The sequence below is a fragment of the Heterodontus francisci genome, chromosome 49 (assembly GCF_036365525.1).
Source record: "Heterodontus francisci isolate sHetFra1 chromosome 49, sHetFra1.hap1, whole genome shotgun sequence".
NCBI classification, from domain to species: Eukaryota; Metazoa; Chordata; class Chondrichthyes; order Heterodontiformes; family Heterodontidae; genus Heterodontus; species Heterodontus francisci.
The window spans coordinates 4,531,743-4,547,750 of NC_090419.1; the positions used below are offsets into that span (position 1 = coordinate 4,531,743).

A 16,008-nucleotide genomic window follows, 5' to 3' on the forward strand; every position below is an offset into this window, starting at 1 on the left:
GACTGATTGAAAATATTGGGCAAGAGGTGCAATGGGAATGTGAAGAAGAAATGCTTACGTAGCGAGTGATAATGACTTAGAAGTTGCTGCCCACGTGGATGTTGGAAGCAGAGGTGATCAATGACTTGCAAAGAAATTGCATGGGCTCTTCGAGGGAAGAAAGTTTCGGGGCTCCATGGGTTGAGAGTCGGAATGAGACTGTCTGGGTTTATCTGCGAAGAGCAGGAATGGACTCGATGGGCCGAATGGCCATGCTCTGTATCTCGATAAGTATATGACTCATCCGCTGGTGGTCTACTCATCCCCCGAGTATGTGATACAGAGACAGGGGGCGGTCTACTCATCCCCAGAGTGTACGATACGGACACAGGGAGTGGTCTACTCATCACCTGAGTCTGCAAGACAGAGCCAGAGGGCGGTCTACTCATCCCCTGAGTCGGTGATACAGAGACATGGCGCGGTCTACTCATCCCCTGAGTCGGTGATACAGAGGCAGGGTGCGGTCTTCTCATACCCTGAGTCACTGATACAGAGACATGGGGCGGTCTACTCATCCCCTGAGTCGGTGATACTGAGAGAGGGGGCGGTCTACTCTTCCCCTGAGTCTGTGATACACAGACCTGGGGCGGTATACTCATCCCCTGATTCGGGGATACAGAGACAGGGGGCGATATACTCATCCCCTGAGTATGAGATACAGAGACAAGGGCGGTTTATTTATCCCCTGAGTCTGTGATACACAGACCGGGGGTTGTCTAATCATCCCCTGAGTGTGCGATACAGAGACAGGGTGTGGTCTGCTCATCCCCTGAGTATGAGACACAGAGACAGCGTGCGGTCTACTCATCCTCTGTGTATGAAATACAGAGACAAGGGCGGTTTACTCATCCCTTGAGTCGGTGATACAGAGACAGGGCCAGTTTACTCATCCCCTGAGTCTGTGATACAGAGACAGGAGCGGTCTACTCATCCCCTGAATCTGTTATACAGAGACAGGGTGCGGTCTACTCATCCCCTGAGTATAAGATACAGAGACAACGGCGGTTAGCTCATCCTCTGAGTCTGTGATACAGAGACAGGGTCAGTTAACACATACCCTGAGTCTGTGATACAGAGGCAGGGTGCGGTCTTCTCATACCCTGAGTCACTGATACAGAGACATGGGGCGGTCTACTCATCCCCTGAGTCGGTGATACTGAGAGAGGGGGCGGTCTACTCTTCCCCTGAGTCTGTGATACACAGACCTGGGGCGGTATACTCATCCCCTGATTCGGGGATACAGAGACAGGGGGCGATATACTCATCCCCTGAGTATGAGATACAGAGACAAGGGCGGTTTATTTATCCCCTGAGTCTGTGATACACAGACCGGGGGTTGTCTAATCATCCCCTGAGTGTGCGATACAGAGACAGGGTGTGGTCTGCTCATCCCCTGAGTATGAGACACAGAGGCAGCGTGCGGTCTACTCATCCTCTGTGTATGAAATACAGAGACAAGGGCGGTTTACTCATCCCTTGAGTCGGTGATACAGAGACAGGGCCAGTTTACTCATCCCCTGAGTCTGTGATACAGAGACAGGAGCGGTCTACTCATCCCCTGAATCTGTTATACAGAGACAGGGTGCGGTCTACTCATCCCCTGAGTATAAGATACAGAGACAACGGCGGTTAGCTCATCCTCTGAGTCTGTGATACAGAGACAGGGTCAGTCAACACATACCCTGAGTCTGTGATACAAAGACAGGGGGCGGTCTACTCATCCCCTGAGTTTGTGATGCAGAGACAAGGGGCAGTCTGCTCATTCCCTGAGTCTGTGATACAGAGACAGGGGGCGGTCTACTCATCCCCTGAGTATGTGATACACAGACATGGGGCGCTCTACTCATCCTGTATCATAGCGTTTTTTCCAGCTCCATCATAAACTCCCTGCTCTTATATTCTATGCCTTGGCTAATAAAGGCAAGTATCTCAGATGCCTTCCTAACCACCTTATCTAGCTGTGCTGCTGCCTTCAGTGATCTATGGGCATGTACACCAAGGTCCCTCTGACCTTTTGTACATCCTAGGGTCCTACCATCCATTGCATATTCCCTTGCCTTGTTAGTCCTCCCAAAATGCATCACCTCACACTTCTCAGGATTAAATTCCATTTGACACAACTCCACCCATCTTATCAGCCCATGTTTATCGTCCTGCAATCTAAGGTTTTCCTCCTCACTATTTACAACAGCACCGATTTTCATGCCATCTGTGAATTTACTGATCATACCTCCTGTATTCATGTCTAAATCATTAATGTACACGACAAACAGCAAGAGTCCCAGGACCGAACCCTGTGTTACACCACTGGTGAGAGGCTTCCACCTGCAAAAACAACCCTCAACCATCACCTTATGCCTCCTGCCACTAAGCCAATTTTGGATCCAATTTGCCAAATTGCATTGGATCCCATTGGCTCTTACCTTCTTAACCAATCTCCCATGTGGGACCTTATCAAAAGCCTTACTGAAGTCCATGTATACTACATCAACTGCTTTACCCTCATGTACACACCTATTCACATCGACAAAAAAAATCAATCATGTTAGTTAGACACGATCTCTCCTTGACAAAGCCATGCTGACTATCCCTGATTAATTCCTGCCTCTCCAAGTGGAGATAAATCCTGTCCCTCAGAACTTTTTCCAATAGTTTCTCTACTACTGATGTTAGAAAAACCAGCCTGTAATTACCTGGTTTATCCCTGCTACCCATCTTGAATAATAGTACCACATTCGCTGTCCTCCAATCCTTCCAGTTGTTAGAGGTTGAGGGTTTGGAAGGTGCTGTCTCAGGAGCCTTGGTGCATTGATACAGTGCATCTAGTAGATGGTACACACTGCTGCCACCATGCATCGGTGATGGAGGGAGGGAATGTTCCTCGATGTGGTGCTAATCAAGCTGGCTGCTTTAGCCTGGATGGTGTCAAACTTGAGTGTTGTTGGAGCTGCACCCATCCAGGCAAGTGGAGAGTATTCCATCACACCCCTGACCTGTGCCTTGTAGATGGTGGAGAGGCTTTGGGGAGTCAGGAGGTGAGTTACTCATCGCAGGATTCCTAGCCTCTAACCTGCTCTTGTAGCCACGTTATTTATATGGCTACTCCAGTTCAGTTTCTGGTCAATGGCAGCCCATAGGATGTTGATAGTGGGGGATTCAGCGATAGGAATGCCATTGAATGTTAAGGGAAGATGGTTAGATTCTCTCTTTTTGGAGATGGTCATTGCCTGGCACTTGTCTGGCGCGAATGTTACTTGCCACGTAACAGCACAAGCCTGCATATTGTCCAAGTCTTGCTGCATTTCTGCACGGACTGCTTCAGTATCTGAGGAGTTGTGAATGGTGCTGAACATTGTTCAATCCTCAGTGAACATCCCACCTTTTGACCTCATGATTGAAGGAAGGTCATTGATGAAGCAGCTGAAGATGTTTGGGCCTAGGACACTACCCTGAGAACTCCTGCAGTGATGTCCTGGAGCTCAGATGTTTGACCTCCAACAACCACAACCATCTTACACAACCACCACCAGACCCTAACACTGACTGGAATCCTGCAAGATTTCACTGATAATCTCGGGCGAATCCTGTTTGTGTTTCTAATCTCATCTCTGACTCCACATCTCACGCAGCCCCATTCTTCAACTCATTTTATTACATTTCATCTTCCAATGACATATCTACTCTCTTCTTTATCTGTACATTCTCTATGCCTTCATTCTGCTTCTGTTTTTCATTTGTTTTGTTAGTCTGTCTCTGGAACTGAAGACATTTGGTCAATTTCTAAATTCATCTGAAACATTTGAATAATTGACAAGGAATTGTCACAGCTGTGCTGAGCTTATATCCATCCAGGACACAGATGCCTCTGGAGAACAGGGATCACAGCCAGGTTCAAATTATTCCAATAAGATTCTCCTATAGACCACCTAATGGTGGAAGAGAAGTTGAGGGAAAACATGCAAACAAATCTTTGAAATTCCATAAATGCATAGCATAAAAATCAGGGGAATTTTAACTACCTCCACATAAACTGGAAAGACGACATGGATGAAGGGGAAAAGGGAATGGAATATTTAATGGCCAATCAGATCTCCTTTCCTCCCCAGTACGGAGGAAGCCCAGGAAGAAAGGACCTATATAGGATCTAACGTTAGAAATGATGCCTCGCTGTTAGGAAAGGTAGTCTTCGGTGAAAATCTTGGAAATAGTGATCAGATTAGAAGATTGAAGATAATGTTTGAAAAATATGTAAGTAAGGGAAAGCCAATGTTAATAGATTGGGGAAAAAGCTGATTTTTAGGGAATGAGAATGGAACTAGTAAAGGAATGCTGAAAAAATATTGACATGCGAAGAGATAGAAGAGCAGTGTGAAATATTTCAAAAAATGATCAATAGATTTCAGGATAAATATATTCTGCTAAATAACAAGAACTAACCAGTCAATGATAAAACACCATAGGCGGATAATTTGATAAGGACAAAATTGAAATGAAAGTAAAAGGTAAACGTTAATTCCATTTACAAGACAGAATAAGGCAACAAAAAGGAATTGGAAGAAGTTAGGAACAAAGTGAAAAAAGAAGGCAAAGAGGACCGAGGAAATGAAATTTTCAGGGAATAATAAAAAGAAATTAGTAAAGTTTTCTACAGACACAAATAACAAAAGTAAAATCAGGATCGGGACAGGCTCACTAAGGGATGCATAAGGTAAAGTTAGGTAATGGCAGTAAACTAGCAGAAATAATGGAAAATCACTGAGCCTCAGTTTTTAACTAGGTAACTGAACATGACATAATTATACTCACACTCTCTGCCTCATTCTCTCTTTTCCCCGACGCACTGTAAACCTCTCACTCCACGTCTCTCTCTCAGTCTGTCTCACTTATTTCCCTCTGTATGTTTCCTCTTTGCTGCTGTTTCTCTGCCTCTCTCTCTCTCCCTGTGCCTTCTATCTGAGTCAAGAGATTTGCTGTGTAATTTATGTCCCAACACAATCACTTTCACACAGCCCAGCAATACCACTGAACACAATGTATGAGCTGAACTGAACTTCCACACTCCCAGTTTTCAATTGAGCTACTCTGGATATGTCAAGCTTCATCAGTGACTTCGAGTTCTATAAGATTTTTCTGTTAATCTGGAAGCAAGATTACTTTTAGTTTTGACCTCTGCTGCAAATCTGTGCCCCCATCTCACCCAGCCACATTCCTGAACACATTTTCTGACATTTCATTTCACTTGGAATATCTGCTGGCTTATGTCTACATGCTGGTTGGGAAATCTAGAACTAGAGAACACAGACTAGGAATAAGGGTTGGCCATTTAGGACTAAGATGAGGGGAAATGTCTTCACTTAAAGGGGAATGAATCTTTGGAATTCTCTACCAAGAGGATAGTGAATGCTCAGCTGTTGAATATATTCAGGAATGACATTGATAATTTCTTGGATAATAAGGCAGATGGGGATAGTGTAGGAAGGTGGAGTTATGATAATAGATCAAACATTATCATATCGAATGACAGAGCAGAACCAAAGGGCCGAATGATCTACTCCTCTTCTTATTTCTTATGTTCTTATGCCTGTGATGTGCTTTACTTTGTAAGTCTTCTGGGACTTGTTTATGGCGAGCAGCCATAAAGGTGGGGCTAAACTGTGGTGAGTCGAAGCAACTTAGCAGTTGCCAGGGAAAAAGACAGAAGCGCAAGGGGAGAGCCAACTGTGCAACAGCCCCGGCAAACAAAGTTTTCTGCAGCACCTGTGGAAGAGCCTGTCACTCTAGAATTGGCCTTTATAGCCACTCCAGGCGCTGCTTCACAAACCACTGACCACCTCCAGGCACGTATCCATTGTCTCATGAGATAAGGAGGCCAAAGAAGATGTGCTTTGTAAGTAAGACTTTGTAAGTCTTCCGGGACTTGTTTTTCCTTATTTTTGACAGTCTATCTCTGTCACAGAAGCTGTTTGGACAACTTTCAAATTCATCTTGAACATTTGAATAATTGGCAAGCAATAGCTGCTGATCTGCTGAGTGTATTTTCCATATTGGATACAAATGTCTCAGAGGAATGTGGATCGTAGCCAAGTTAAATCATATGAAAATGGCCATTCTACAGGCCAGCTAATAGTGGATGGGAATTAGAGGAAAATATGAAGTGAATCAAATTCATCGTGTATTAATCATGGGAGATTTCAACCACAACTAATAATCTGGAAAGAAGAGGTAGGGAATGGGGCAAAGGGAAAGGAATATTTACAATGTGTTTAGGATGGAATTCGTACCCAGTAGATAGGAGATCCATCAAGGCAGTGGTGATGGATCCAGTCATTGAAAATAAACCAGAGCTGATGTGAAATCAAAACTTTGATGAAAATCGAGGCAATATCAATCACAACATAACAAATTTTAAGGCAATGATTGAGAAAGAATTAAAGAAGAAAAGCCAAAAATAATAAATTAGAAAAGCTTATTTTGAATGGTAAGTCTGCAATGTAGAAAAGTAAATTGGAACAGAATATTGATGAACAAGCAAATAGAACAGCAGTGGGAAATATTTCAAAAAGTGATGAATGGACTTCAGAAGATATTTATTCTGCTAAAAAAGAACAGACTGCCCAATAATGAGACACCATGGATGAATAAATGAAGAAGCACAAATTGAAACTAAAATGAAAGTCCATTGACAATAAATGTGAGGATGCGAGAAAGTAAAATCAAAGAAATGAGGAAGGAAACCAAAATAAATGAAGTCAAAGAGGAGCTGCAAATTTAAATTGTCAAGTAATATGAAAAGAAATAGTGAAGTATTTTACAGAGAGATAAATAACAACATGCAAATCAGAATGGGAGCAGAGTCACTGAAGAATGAACAAGAGCAATTCATAGGTAATGACAGAGTTGTGACAGAAGTAATAGATTCAGACAGATTCACTAAAAAGAAACTGTTTCCAATGACTGGAGGATCAATGAGCAGATGACACAGGTTTAAGGTGACTGTCAGAATACCCAGTGGGAACATGAGAACAAAAGTTTTAGTGAATGAATTGTTAGCATCTCCAAAGTACTACTTGATGGTCTGGTGGTGGAAAAAGATTTAAATGTAGATTTCAAAAGGGAATTGTATAAATCTGTGAAGGAGGAAATATTGCTGGGAGATGGGGAAGATTGGAACAGTCCAACAAACATAATTGCTCTTCGAAACAGCTGGCAGAACCTTGAAAGGCTGAATGGCCTCCCTCAGTGCAGTAATATTCTGTGATAATTATATCACCTCTTAATGTATTCTACGGAAGTGAATGTTTATCTGGTCTATGCTTCCTGTCCTTAGAATTTAACCCTTTTATCTCCAGTATTATTCTGGTATCGTTCTGGGCTGCACTCACTTCAAGGTCAATACATCCTTTCTGAGATGGATGACCCAAACCCGATAGCAATACTCCAGATGGAGTCTAACCAGAGCTTTGTACAGCTGAAGCACCACTCACTTCCCTTTGTAATCCAGCCCTCCAGATAAAGGCCAACATCCTAATAATATTCTTCATTACTTTTTGCATCTGCCTACTAAGTTTTAGTGATTCCTGCACTTGGACTCGTACATATCTCTGCTTCACCACAACATTTAGAGAAGTATATGTGTGTATGTACATCTGTGTGTGTGTGTGGGCTTTCTGTGTGTCAATGTGCGTTACTGTGTTTGTTTCTGTGCACATGTTTTAGAACACATATGAACTAACACATGTGTTTTCACGCTCTTTTGTAGCTCTTTCTGAGTGTGTAACTGAGTGCTGTTTGTAGTATATATAAATGATTTGGAGGAAAATGTAGCTGGTCTGATTAGTAAGCTTGTGGACGACACAAAGGTTGGTGGAGTTGCGGATAATGATAAGGATTTTCAGAGGATACAGCAGGATATAGATCGGTTGGAGACTTGGGCAGAGAAATGGCAGATGGAGTTTAATCTGGACAAATGTGAGGTAATGCATTTTGGAAGGTCTAATGCAGATGGGAGCTTTACAGTAAATGGCAGAACCCTTAGGAGTATTGACAGGCAGAGAGATCTGGGCGTACAGGTCCACAGGTCACTGAAAGTGGCAACGCAGGTGGATAAGGTAGTCAAGAAGGCATACGGCATGCTTGCCTTCATCGGTCGGGGCATAGAGTATAAAAATAGGTAAGTCATGCTGCAGCTGTACAGAACCTTAGTTAGGCCACACTTAGAATATTGCGTGCAATTCTGGTCGCCACACTACCAGAAGGACGTGGAGGCTTTGGATAGGGGACAGAGGAGGTTTACCAGGATGTTGCCTGGTCTGGAGGGCATTAGCTATGAGGAGAGGGTGGAAAAACTCGGATTGGTTTCACTGGAATGACGGAGGTGGAGTGGCGACATGATAGAGGTTTACAAAGTTATGAGCGGCATGGACAGAGTGGATAGTCAGAAGCTTTTTACCAGGGTGGAAGAGTCAGTTACCAGGGGACATAGGTTTAAGGTGAGAGGGGCAAAGTTTAGAGGGGATGTACGAGGCAAGTGTTTTACACAGAGGGTGGTGAGTGCCTGGAACTTGCTGCCAGGGGAGGTGGTGGAAGCAGATACGTTAGCGACCTTGAAGAGACATCTTGACAAATACATGAATAGGAAGGGAATAGAGGGATATGGGCCCTGAAGTGCAGAAGGTGTTAGTTTAGGCAGGCATCAAAATCGGCGTAGACTTGGAGGGCCGAATGGCCTGTTCCTGTGCTGTACTGTTCTTTGTTCTTTGTTCCTTATGCATCTTTATATATCTGCTTATTTGGGTGTCGGGGTGTGTGTCTCTGCGTGTGTATGAGTTTGTGTTTATGTGTCTGTGTGTATCTGTTTGTTTGTGTCTCTGTTGCTGGGTATATGTGTGTATGTACGTTTGTGTTTCTATGTCTGAGTGTATCTGTTCGTTTGTGTATCAGTCTCTGTCTCTGGGTGTGTGTGTATGTACGTTTGTGTTTGTATGTCTGAGTGTATCTGTTTGTTTGTGTCTCAGTTCCTGTGTCTGTAAGCAGTAACTCTGAGTATGTATCTAAGCTCTGCAGTCCTGCCACATCCAGCCGTGAATTGTGGTGGACAATTAAACAATTAACTGCAGGCGGTGGCTCCACAAATATCCCCATCCTCAATGAAGTGGGAGCGAAGCACTTTCGTGCAAAAGACAAGGCTGAAGCATTTGCAACAATCTTCTGCCAGAAGTGCCGAATTGCTGATCCATCTCAGCCTCCTCCTAAAGTCCTCTCCATCACAGATGCCAGACTTCAGCCAATTCGATTCTTTCCTCGTGATATCAAGAAACGACTGAAGGCACTGGATACTGAAAAGGCTATGGGCCCTGACAATATTCCGGCAATAGTACTGAAGACCTGTGGTCCAGAACTTGCCACGCCCCAAGCTAAGCTGTTTCAGTGCAGGTATAACAGTGGCATCTACCCTGCAATGTGGAAAATTGCCCAGGTATGTCCTGTACACAAAAAGCAGGATAAGTCCCACCCGACCAGTTACCGCCCCATCTCAATCATCAGTAAAGTGATGGAAGGTGTCATCAACACTGCGATCACGCGGCACTTGCTTAGCAATAGCCTGCTCAGAAGCTCAGTTAGGGTTATGCCAGGGCAACTCAACTCCTGACCTCATCACAGCCTTGATTCAAAAATGAACAAAAGAGCTGAACTCAAGAGGTGAGCTTCGAGTGACTGCCCTTGAAATCAAGGCAGCATTTGACCGAGTATGGCATCAAGGAGCTCTAGCAAAACTGAGGTCAGTGGGAATCAGGGGGAAAACCCTCCGTCGGCTGGAGTCATACCCGACGCAAAGGAAGATGGTTGTGGTTGTTGGAGGTCAATCATCTGAGCTCCAGGACATCACTGCAGGAGTTCCTCAGGGTAGTGTCCTAGGCCCAAACATCTTCAGCTGCTTCATCAATGACCTTACTTCAATCATAAGGTCAGAAGTGGGGATGTTCGCTGATGATTGCACAATGTTCAGCACCATTCATGACTCTTCAGACACTGAAGAACTCTGTGTAGATATGCAGCAAGACCTGGACAATATCCAGGCTTGTGCTGATAAGTGGCAAGTAACATTCGCGCCACACAAGTGCCAGGCAATAACCATCTCCAACAAGAGAGAATCTAACCATCTCCCCTTGACATTCAATCACATTACCATCGCTGAACCCCCGACTATCAACATCCTAGGGGCGGCCATTGACCAGAAACTGAACTGGGGCAGACATATAAATAACGTGGCTACAAGAGCAGGTGAGAGGCTAGGAATCCTGAGCGAGTAACTCACCACGTGACTTCCCAAAGCCTGTCCACCATCTACAAAGAACAAGTTAGGTGTGTGATGGAATACTCTCCACTTGCCTGGATGGGTGCAGCTCCAACAACACCCAAGAAGCTGGACACCATCCAGGGCAAAGCAGCCTGCTTGATTGGCACCCCATCCACAAACATTCCCTCCCTCCACCACCGACGCACAGTGGCAGCAGTGTGTACCATCTGCAAGATGCACTGCAGCAACGCACCAAGGCTCCTCAGACAGCACCTTCCAAACCCTCGACCTGAACGTGCTTGTGTATGTGTTTTTCTGTTTGATTGTGTCTCAGTGTGTGTGTCTCCAAGTATGTCTGCTTATTTTTACGTGTCTTTGTGTATCTCCTTGCGTTTCAGTGTGTGTGTTTGTGTGTGTGTGTGTGTTCCACTATGTGTCAGTGTATACCTGCTTGTTTATGTCTGTTTGTGTGTGTATGTGTGTGTGTGTGTCTGTGCATGTTTGTTTACTTATATGTTATATATACCTGCCTGCTTGTCTCTCATGGTGTGTTTCTGTGTGTTTTATCGCAGTGTGTATGTATATATGAGTTTGTGTGTTTCTGTGTCTTTGTGTATCAGTGTGATTGATTATCAGTTTCGGTGTCTCTGAGTGCCTCTGTGCTTGTGTGTTTATGTGTCTCAGTCTCTGTGAGTATGTGTCACTGAGTGTGTGTCCATGTCTCTGTGTCTTTCTATGTGCCTATGTGTATCTGTTTGTTTGTATCTCACAGTGTGTGTGTCTCTGAGACTGTGACTGTGTTTGTTTGTATATCTTGGTGCATCTGTGCCTCAGTTTCTGTGTCTTGAGTGTGTGTACTTCTGTGTTTGTGTGTATCTGTTTGTGTCTCAGAGTGTGTCTGTATGTATGTTTGTGTTTTTTTATTATTGACTCCTGTGATGGGGATGTTGCTGGCTAGGTCAGCATTTATTGCCCATTTCTAATTGCCGTTGAGACGGTGGTGGTGAGCTGCCTTCATGAACTGCTGCAGTCCATGTGGAACAAAAACAAGAAATGCTGGAGTCACTCAGCAGGTCTGGCAGCATCTGTGGAAAGAGAAGCAGAGTTAACGTTTCGGGTCAGTGACCCTTCTTCGGAACTGACAAATATTAGAAAAGTCACAGATTGTAAGCAAGTGAGGTGGGGGTGGGGCAAGAGATAACAAAAGAGAAGGTGCACATTGCACCAGGCATCATAGCTGACCAAAAGGTCATGGAGCAAAGGCAAACAATATGTTAATGGTGTGTTGAAAGACAAAGCATTAGTACAGATTAGGTGTGAATACACTGAATATTGAACATCAGCAAGTGCAAACCTGAAAAAAAACCAGAAAAAAACCAGTCCATGTGGGTTAGGTATACCCACAGTGCTGTTAGGAGGGGAGTTCCAGGATTTTGACCCAGCGACAGTGAATGAACGGCGATATAGTTCCAAGTCAGGATTGTGTGTGACTTGGAGGGGAACTTGCAGGTGATGGTGTTCCCATGCATTTGCTGCCCTTGTCCTTCCAGTTGGTTGAGGTGGCGGGTTTGGAAAGTGCTGACTAAGGAGCCTTGGTGCATTGCTGCAGTGCATCTTGTGGATGGTGCACACTGCTGCCACTGTGTGCCTGTGGTGGAGGGGGTGAATGTTTGTGGATGGGGTGCCAATCAAGCGGTCTGCTTTGTCCTGGATGGTGTAGAGCTTCTTGAGTGTTGTTGGAGCTGCACCCATCCAGGCAAGCGGAGAGTATTCCATCACACTCCTGACTTGTGCCTTGTAGATGGTGGACAGGCTTTGGGGAGTCAGGAGGTGAGTTACTCGCTCAGGATTCCTAGCCTCTGACCTGCCCTTGTCGCCATGGCATTTATATGGCTACTCCAGTTCAGTTTCTGGTCAATGGTAACTCCCGGGATGCTGATAGTGGGGACTTAAGCAATCAAAATGCCATTGAATGTCAAGGGGAGTTGGTTGGATTCTCTCTTGTTGGAGATGGTCAATGCCTGGCAATTGTGTGGCGCGAATGTTACTTGCCACTTATCAGCCCAAGCCTGCATATTGTCCAAGATTTGCTGCATTTCTGCATGGACTGCTTCAGTATCTAAGGAGTTGCAAATGGTGCAGAACATTGTTCAATCCTCAGTGAACATCCCACCTTTTGACCTCATGATTGAAGGAAGATCATTGATGAAGCAGCTGAAGATGTTTGGGCCTAGGACACTACCCTGAGGAACTCCTGCAGTGATGTCCGGGAGCTCAGATGATTGACCTCCAACAACCACAACCATCTCATGTATCAACCACCAGAGCCCACCAGTGACTGGAGTTCTGCAAGATTTCACTGTTAATCTCGGGGGAGTCTTGTTTAAAGTTTCAGTAGGGGACTATTTGGGAATAGTGATCACAATTCCATAAGTTTTAGAATACTCATGGACAAAGACGTGACTTGTCCTAAAGGAAGAGTGCTAAATTGGGGGAAGGCCAACTATACCAAAATTCGGCAGGAGCTGGGGAATGTAGATTGGGAGCAGCTGTTTGAAGATAAATCCACATTTGATATTGGGAGGCTTTTAAAGAGAGGTTGATTAGCGTGCAGGAGAGAAATGTTCCTGTGAAAATGAGGGACAGACATGGCAAGATTAGGGAACCATGGATGACAGGTGAAATTCTGAAATTAGCTAAGAGGAAAAAGGAAGCATACATAAGGTCTAGGCGGCTGAAGAAAGACGAAGCTTTGGAAGAATATGGGGAATGTAGGACCAATCTGAATCGAGGAATTAAGAGGTCTAAAAGGGGTCATGAAATATCTTTAGCAAACAGGCTTAAGGAAACTCCCAAAGCCTTTTATTCATATATAAGGAGCAAGAGGGTAACCAGAGAAAGGATTGGCCCACTCAAGGAAAAAGGAGGAAAATTATGCGTGGAGTCAGAGAAAATGGGTGAGATTCTAAACAAGTACTTTGCATCGGTATTCACCGAGGAGAGGGACATGACGGATGTTGAGGTTAGGGATAGATGTTTGATTACTCTAGGTCATGTCGGCATAAGGAGGGAGGAAGTGTTGGATATTCTAAAAGGCATTAAGGTGGACAAGTCCCCAGGTCCAGATGGGACCTATCCCAGGTTACTGTGGGAAGCGAGAGAGGAAATAGCTGGGGTCTTAACAGATATCTTTGCAACTTCCTTAAACACGGGTGAGGTCCTGGAGGACTGGAGAATTGCTAATGTTGTCCCCTTGTTTAAGAAGGGTAGCAGGGATAATCCAACTAATTATAGACCGGTGAGCCTGACGTCAGTGGTAGGGAAGCTGCTGGAGAAGATACTGAGGGATAGGATCTATTCCCATTTGGAAGAAAATGGGCTTATCAGTGATAGGCAACATGGTTTTGTGCAGGGAAGGTCATGTCTTACCAACTTAATAGAATTCTTTGAGGAAGTGACAAAGTTGATTGATGAGGGAAGGGCTGTGGATGTCATATACATGGACTTCAGTAAGGCGTTTGATAAGGATCCCCATGGTAGGTTGATGGAGAAAGTGAAGACGCATGGGGTCCAAGATGTACTAGCTAGATGGATAAAGAACTGGCTGGGCAACAGGAGACAGAGAGTAGCAGTGGAAGGGAGTTTCTCAAAATGGAGACGTGTGACCAGTGGTGTTCCACAGGGATCCGTGCTGGGACCACTGATGTTTGTGATATACATAAATGAATTGGAGGAAAGTATAGGTGGGCTGATTAGCAAGTTTGCAGACGACACTAAGATTGGTGGAGTAGCAGATAGTGAAGGGGACTGTCAGAGAATACAGCAGAATATGGATAGATTGGCGAGTTGGGCAGAGAAATGGCAGATGGAGTTCAATCAGGGCACGTGCGAGGTGATGCAAATTGGAAGATCCAATTCAAGAGTGAACTATACAATAAATGGAAAAGTCCTGGGAAAATTGATGTACTGAGAGATTTGGGTGTTCAGATCCATTGTTCCCTGAAGGTGGCAATGCAGGTCAATAGAGTGGTCAAGAAGGCATACGGCATATTTTCCTTAATCGGACGGGGCATTGAGTACAAGAGTTGGCAGGTCATGTTACAGTTGTATAATACTTTGGTTCGGCCACATTTGGAATACGGCGCGCAGTTCTGGTCGCCACATTACCAAAAGGATGTAGATGCTTTGGAGAGGGTGCAGAGGAGGTTCACCAGGATGTTTCCTGGAATGGAGGGCGCTAGCTATGAAGAGAGGTTGAGTAGATTCTGATTATTGTCATTAGAAAGATGGAGGTTGAGGGAGGACCTGATTGAGGTGTACAAAATCATGAGAGGAAAAGACAGGGTGGATAGCAAGAAGCTTTTTCCCAGAGTGGGGGATTCAATTACAAGGGGTCACGAGTTCAAAGTGAGAGGGGAAATGTTTAGGGGGGATATGCGTGGAAAGTTCTTTACACAGAGGGTGGTGGGTGTCTGGAACGCATTGCCAGCGGAGGTGGTAGACGCGGGCATGATAGCATCTTTTAAGATGTATCTAGACAGATGCATGAATGGGCAGGAAACAAAGAGATACAGACCCTTTGAAAATAGGCGACAGGGTTATGTAGAGGATCTGGATCGGCGCTGGCTTGGAGGGCCGAAGGGCCTGTTCCTCTGCTGTAATTTTCTTTGTTCTTTGTTCTTTGTTGTGATGGGGAACGAAAATCATGGCTTCCATTTTGCCGATGTTTAAACATCAAAAGCAGTACTGCATTGAATCTTGGTCTGCACATGTGACAGCATACATAACACAGACACCAGCAGCAGCAAAAATAAGCGAAAGTAAATCAAATCAGTTTGTAGAGTTAATAGCTGGGTACAGAGACTAACCAGCACAAACAACAATAGCAACAGCAAAGAGGGCAGAATAAATGGCAGTACAATAATGCTGTTAGAATGCACGGTTTACAGAATTAATCGCTGAACAGCCAGACTTACCAGGAACACCAAGAATAGCAAGTATTGGATAGTAAAAGTATTGAATCACATAAAGACCGCAATAAATTCGCCATGCTACTGTTATCCAATCGTAATCTGCAATAAGTGCCTGAAACGAAGAAGATAAACCCTTCCCCATTGTTACAACCTCCCAATCAATTGTTCTCAAATTCTGACCCGTTTTTGTAACATTCCAATCTATTGCTCTCAGATTCTGATCCATTGTTGTAACATTCCAATCCATTGTTCTCAGTTTCTGATCGATCATCTCCTTCTCTCTGGAGCCGCAGATCCCTGTTAGTGCCGGGGCTGATACTCCCGCTGACACTAGGTGTTAATAGCTTAGCATTTTGAAGGACGTGCACTATTAATAGAAGAAGAAAACCCTCCAGAGGAAACCCTCACAACTACAGTCCATGGAGACTAACACCAATTCCAAGCACTGAAAGAAAACAGGCTCAGTTAACCCATTTCGATCCAACACTTTTTGAAGGACAATAAAGAATATGCTTTACTCGATCAGGATGGGATGTCTGTGGGTTGCTGGTGGAAAGATATGTTGAAAAATCAGAAGCACTGGCCAGAATTGTTCAATCCTACTTTGATATGGCAATGGTGACAGTGTACTGGTGGTTACAAATGTCACACCCTGTCTGAAATAGGACAAATGGGTAACCCTGTAATTTACAGGTCATT

The 16,008-nt window shown here is 44.5% G+C and overlaps 1 pseudogene; it reads right to left on the reverse strand.

Annotated features, from left to right (window-relative positions):
* LOC137358405 (probable G-protein coupled receptor 139) overlaps positions 1–15,535 on the reverse strand; it is a 34,727-nt pseudogene extending 19,192 nt beyond the window's left edge.
* Positions 15,536–16,008: the final 473 nt, after the last annotated feature.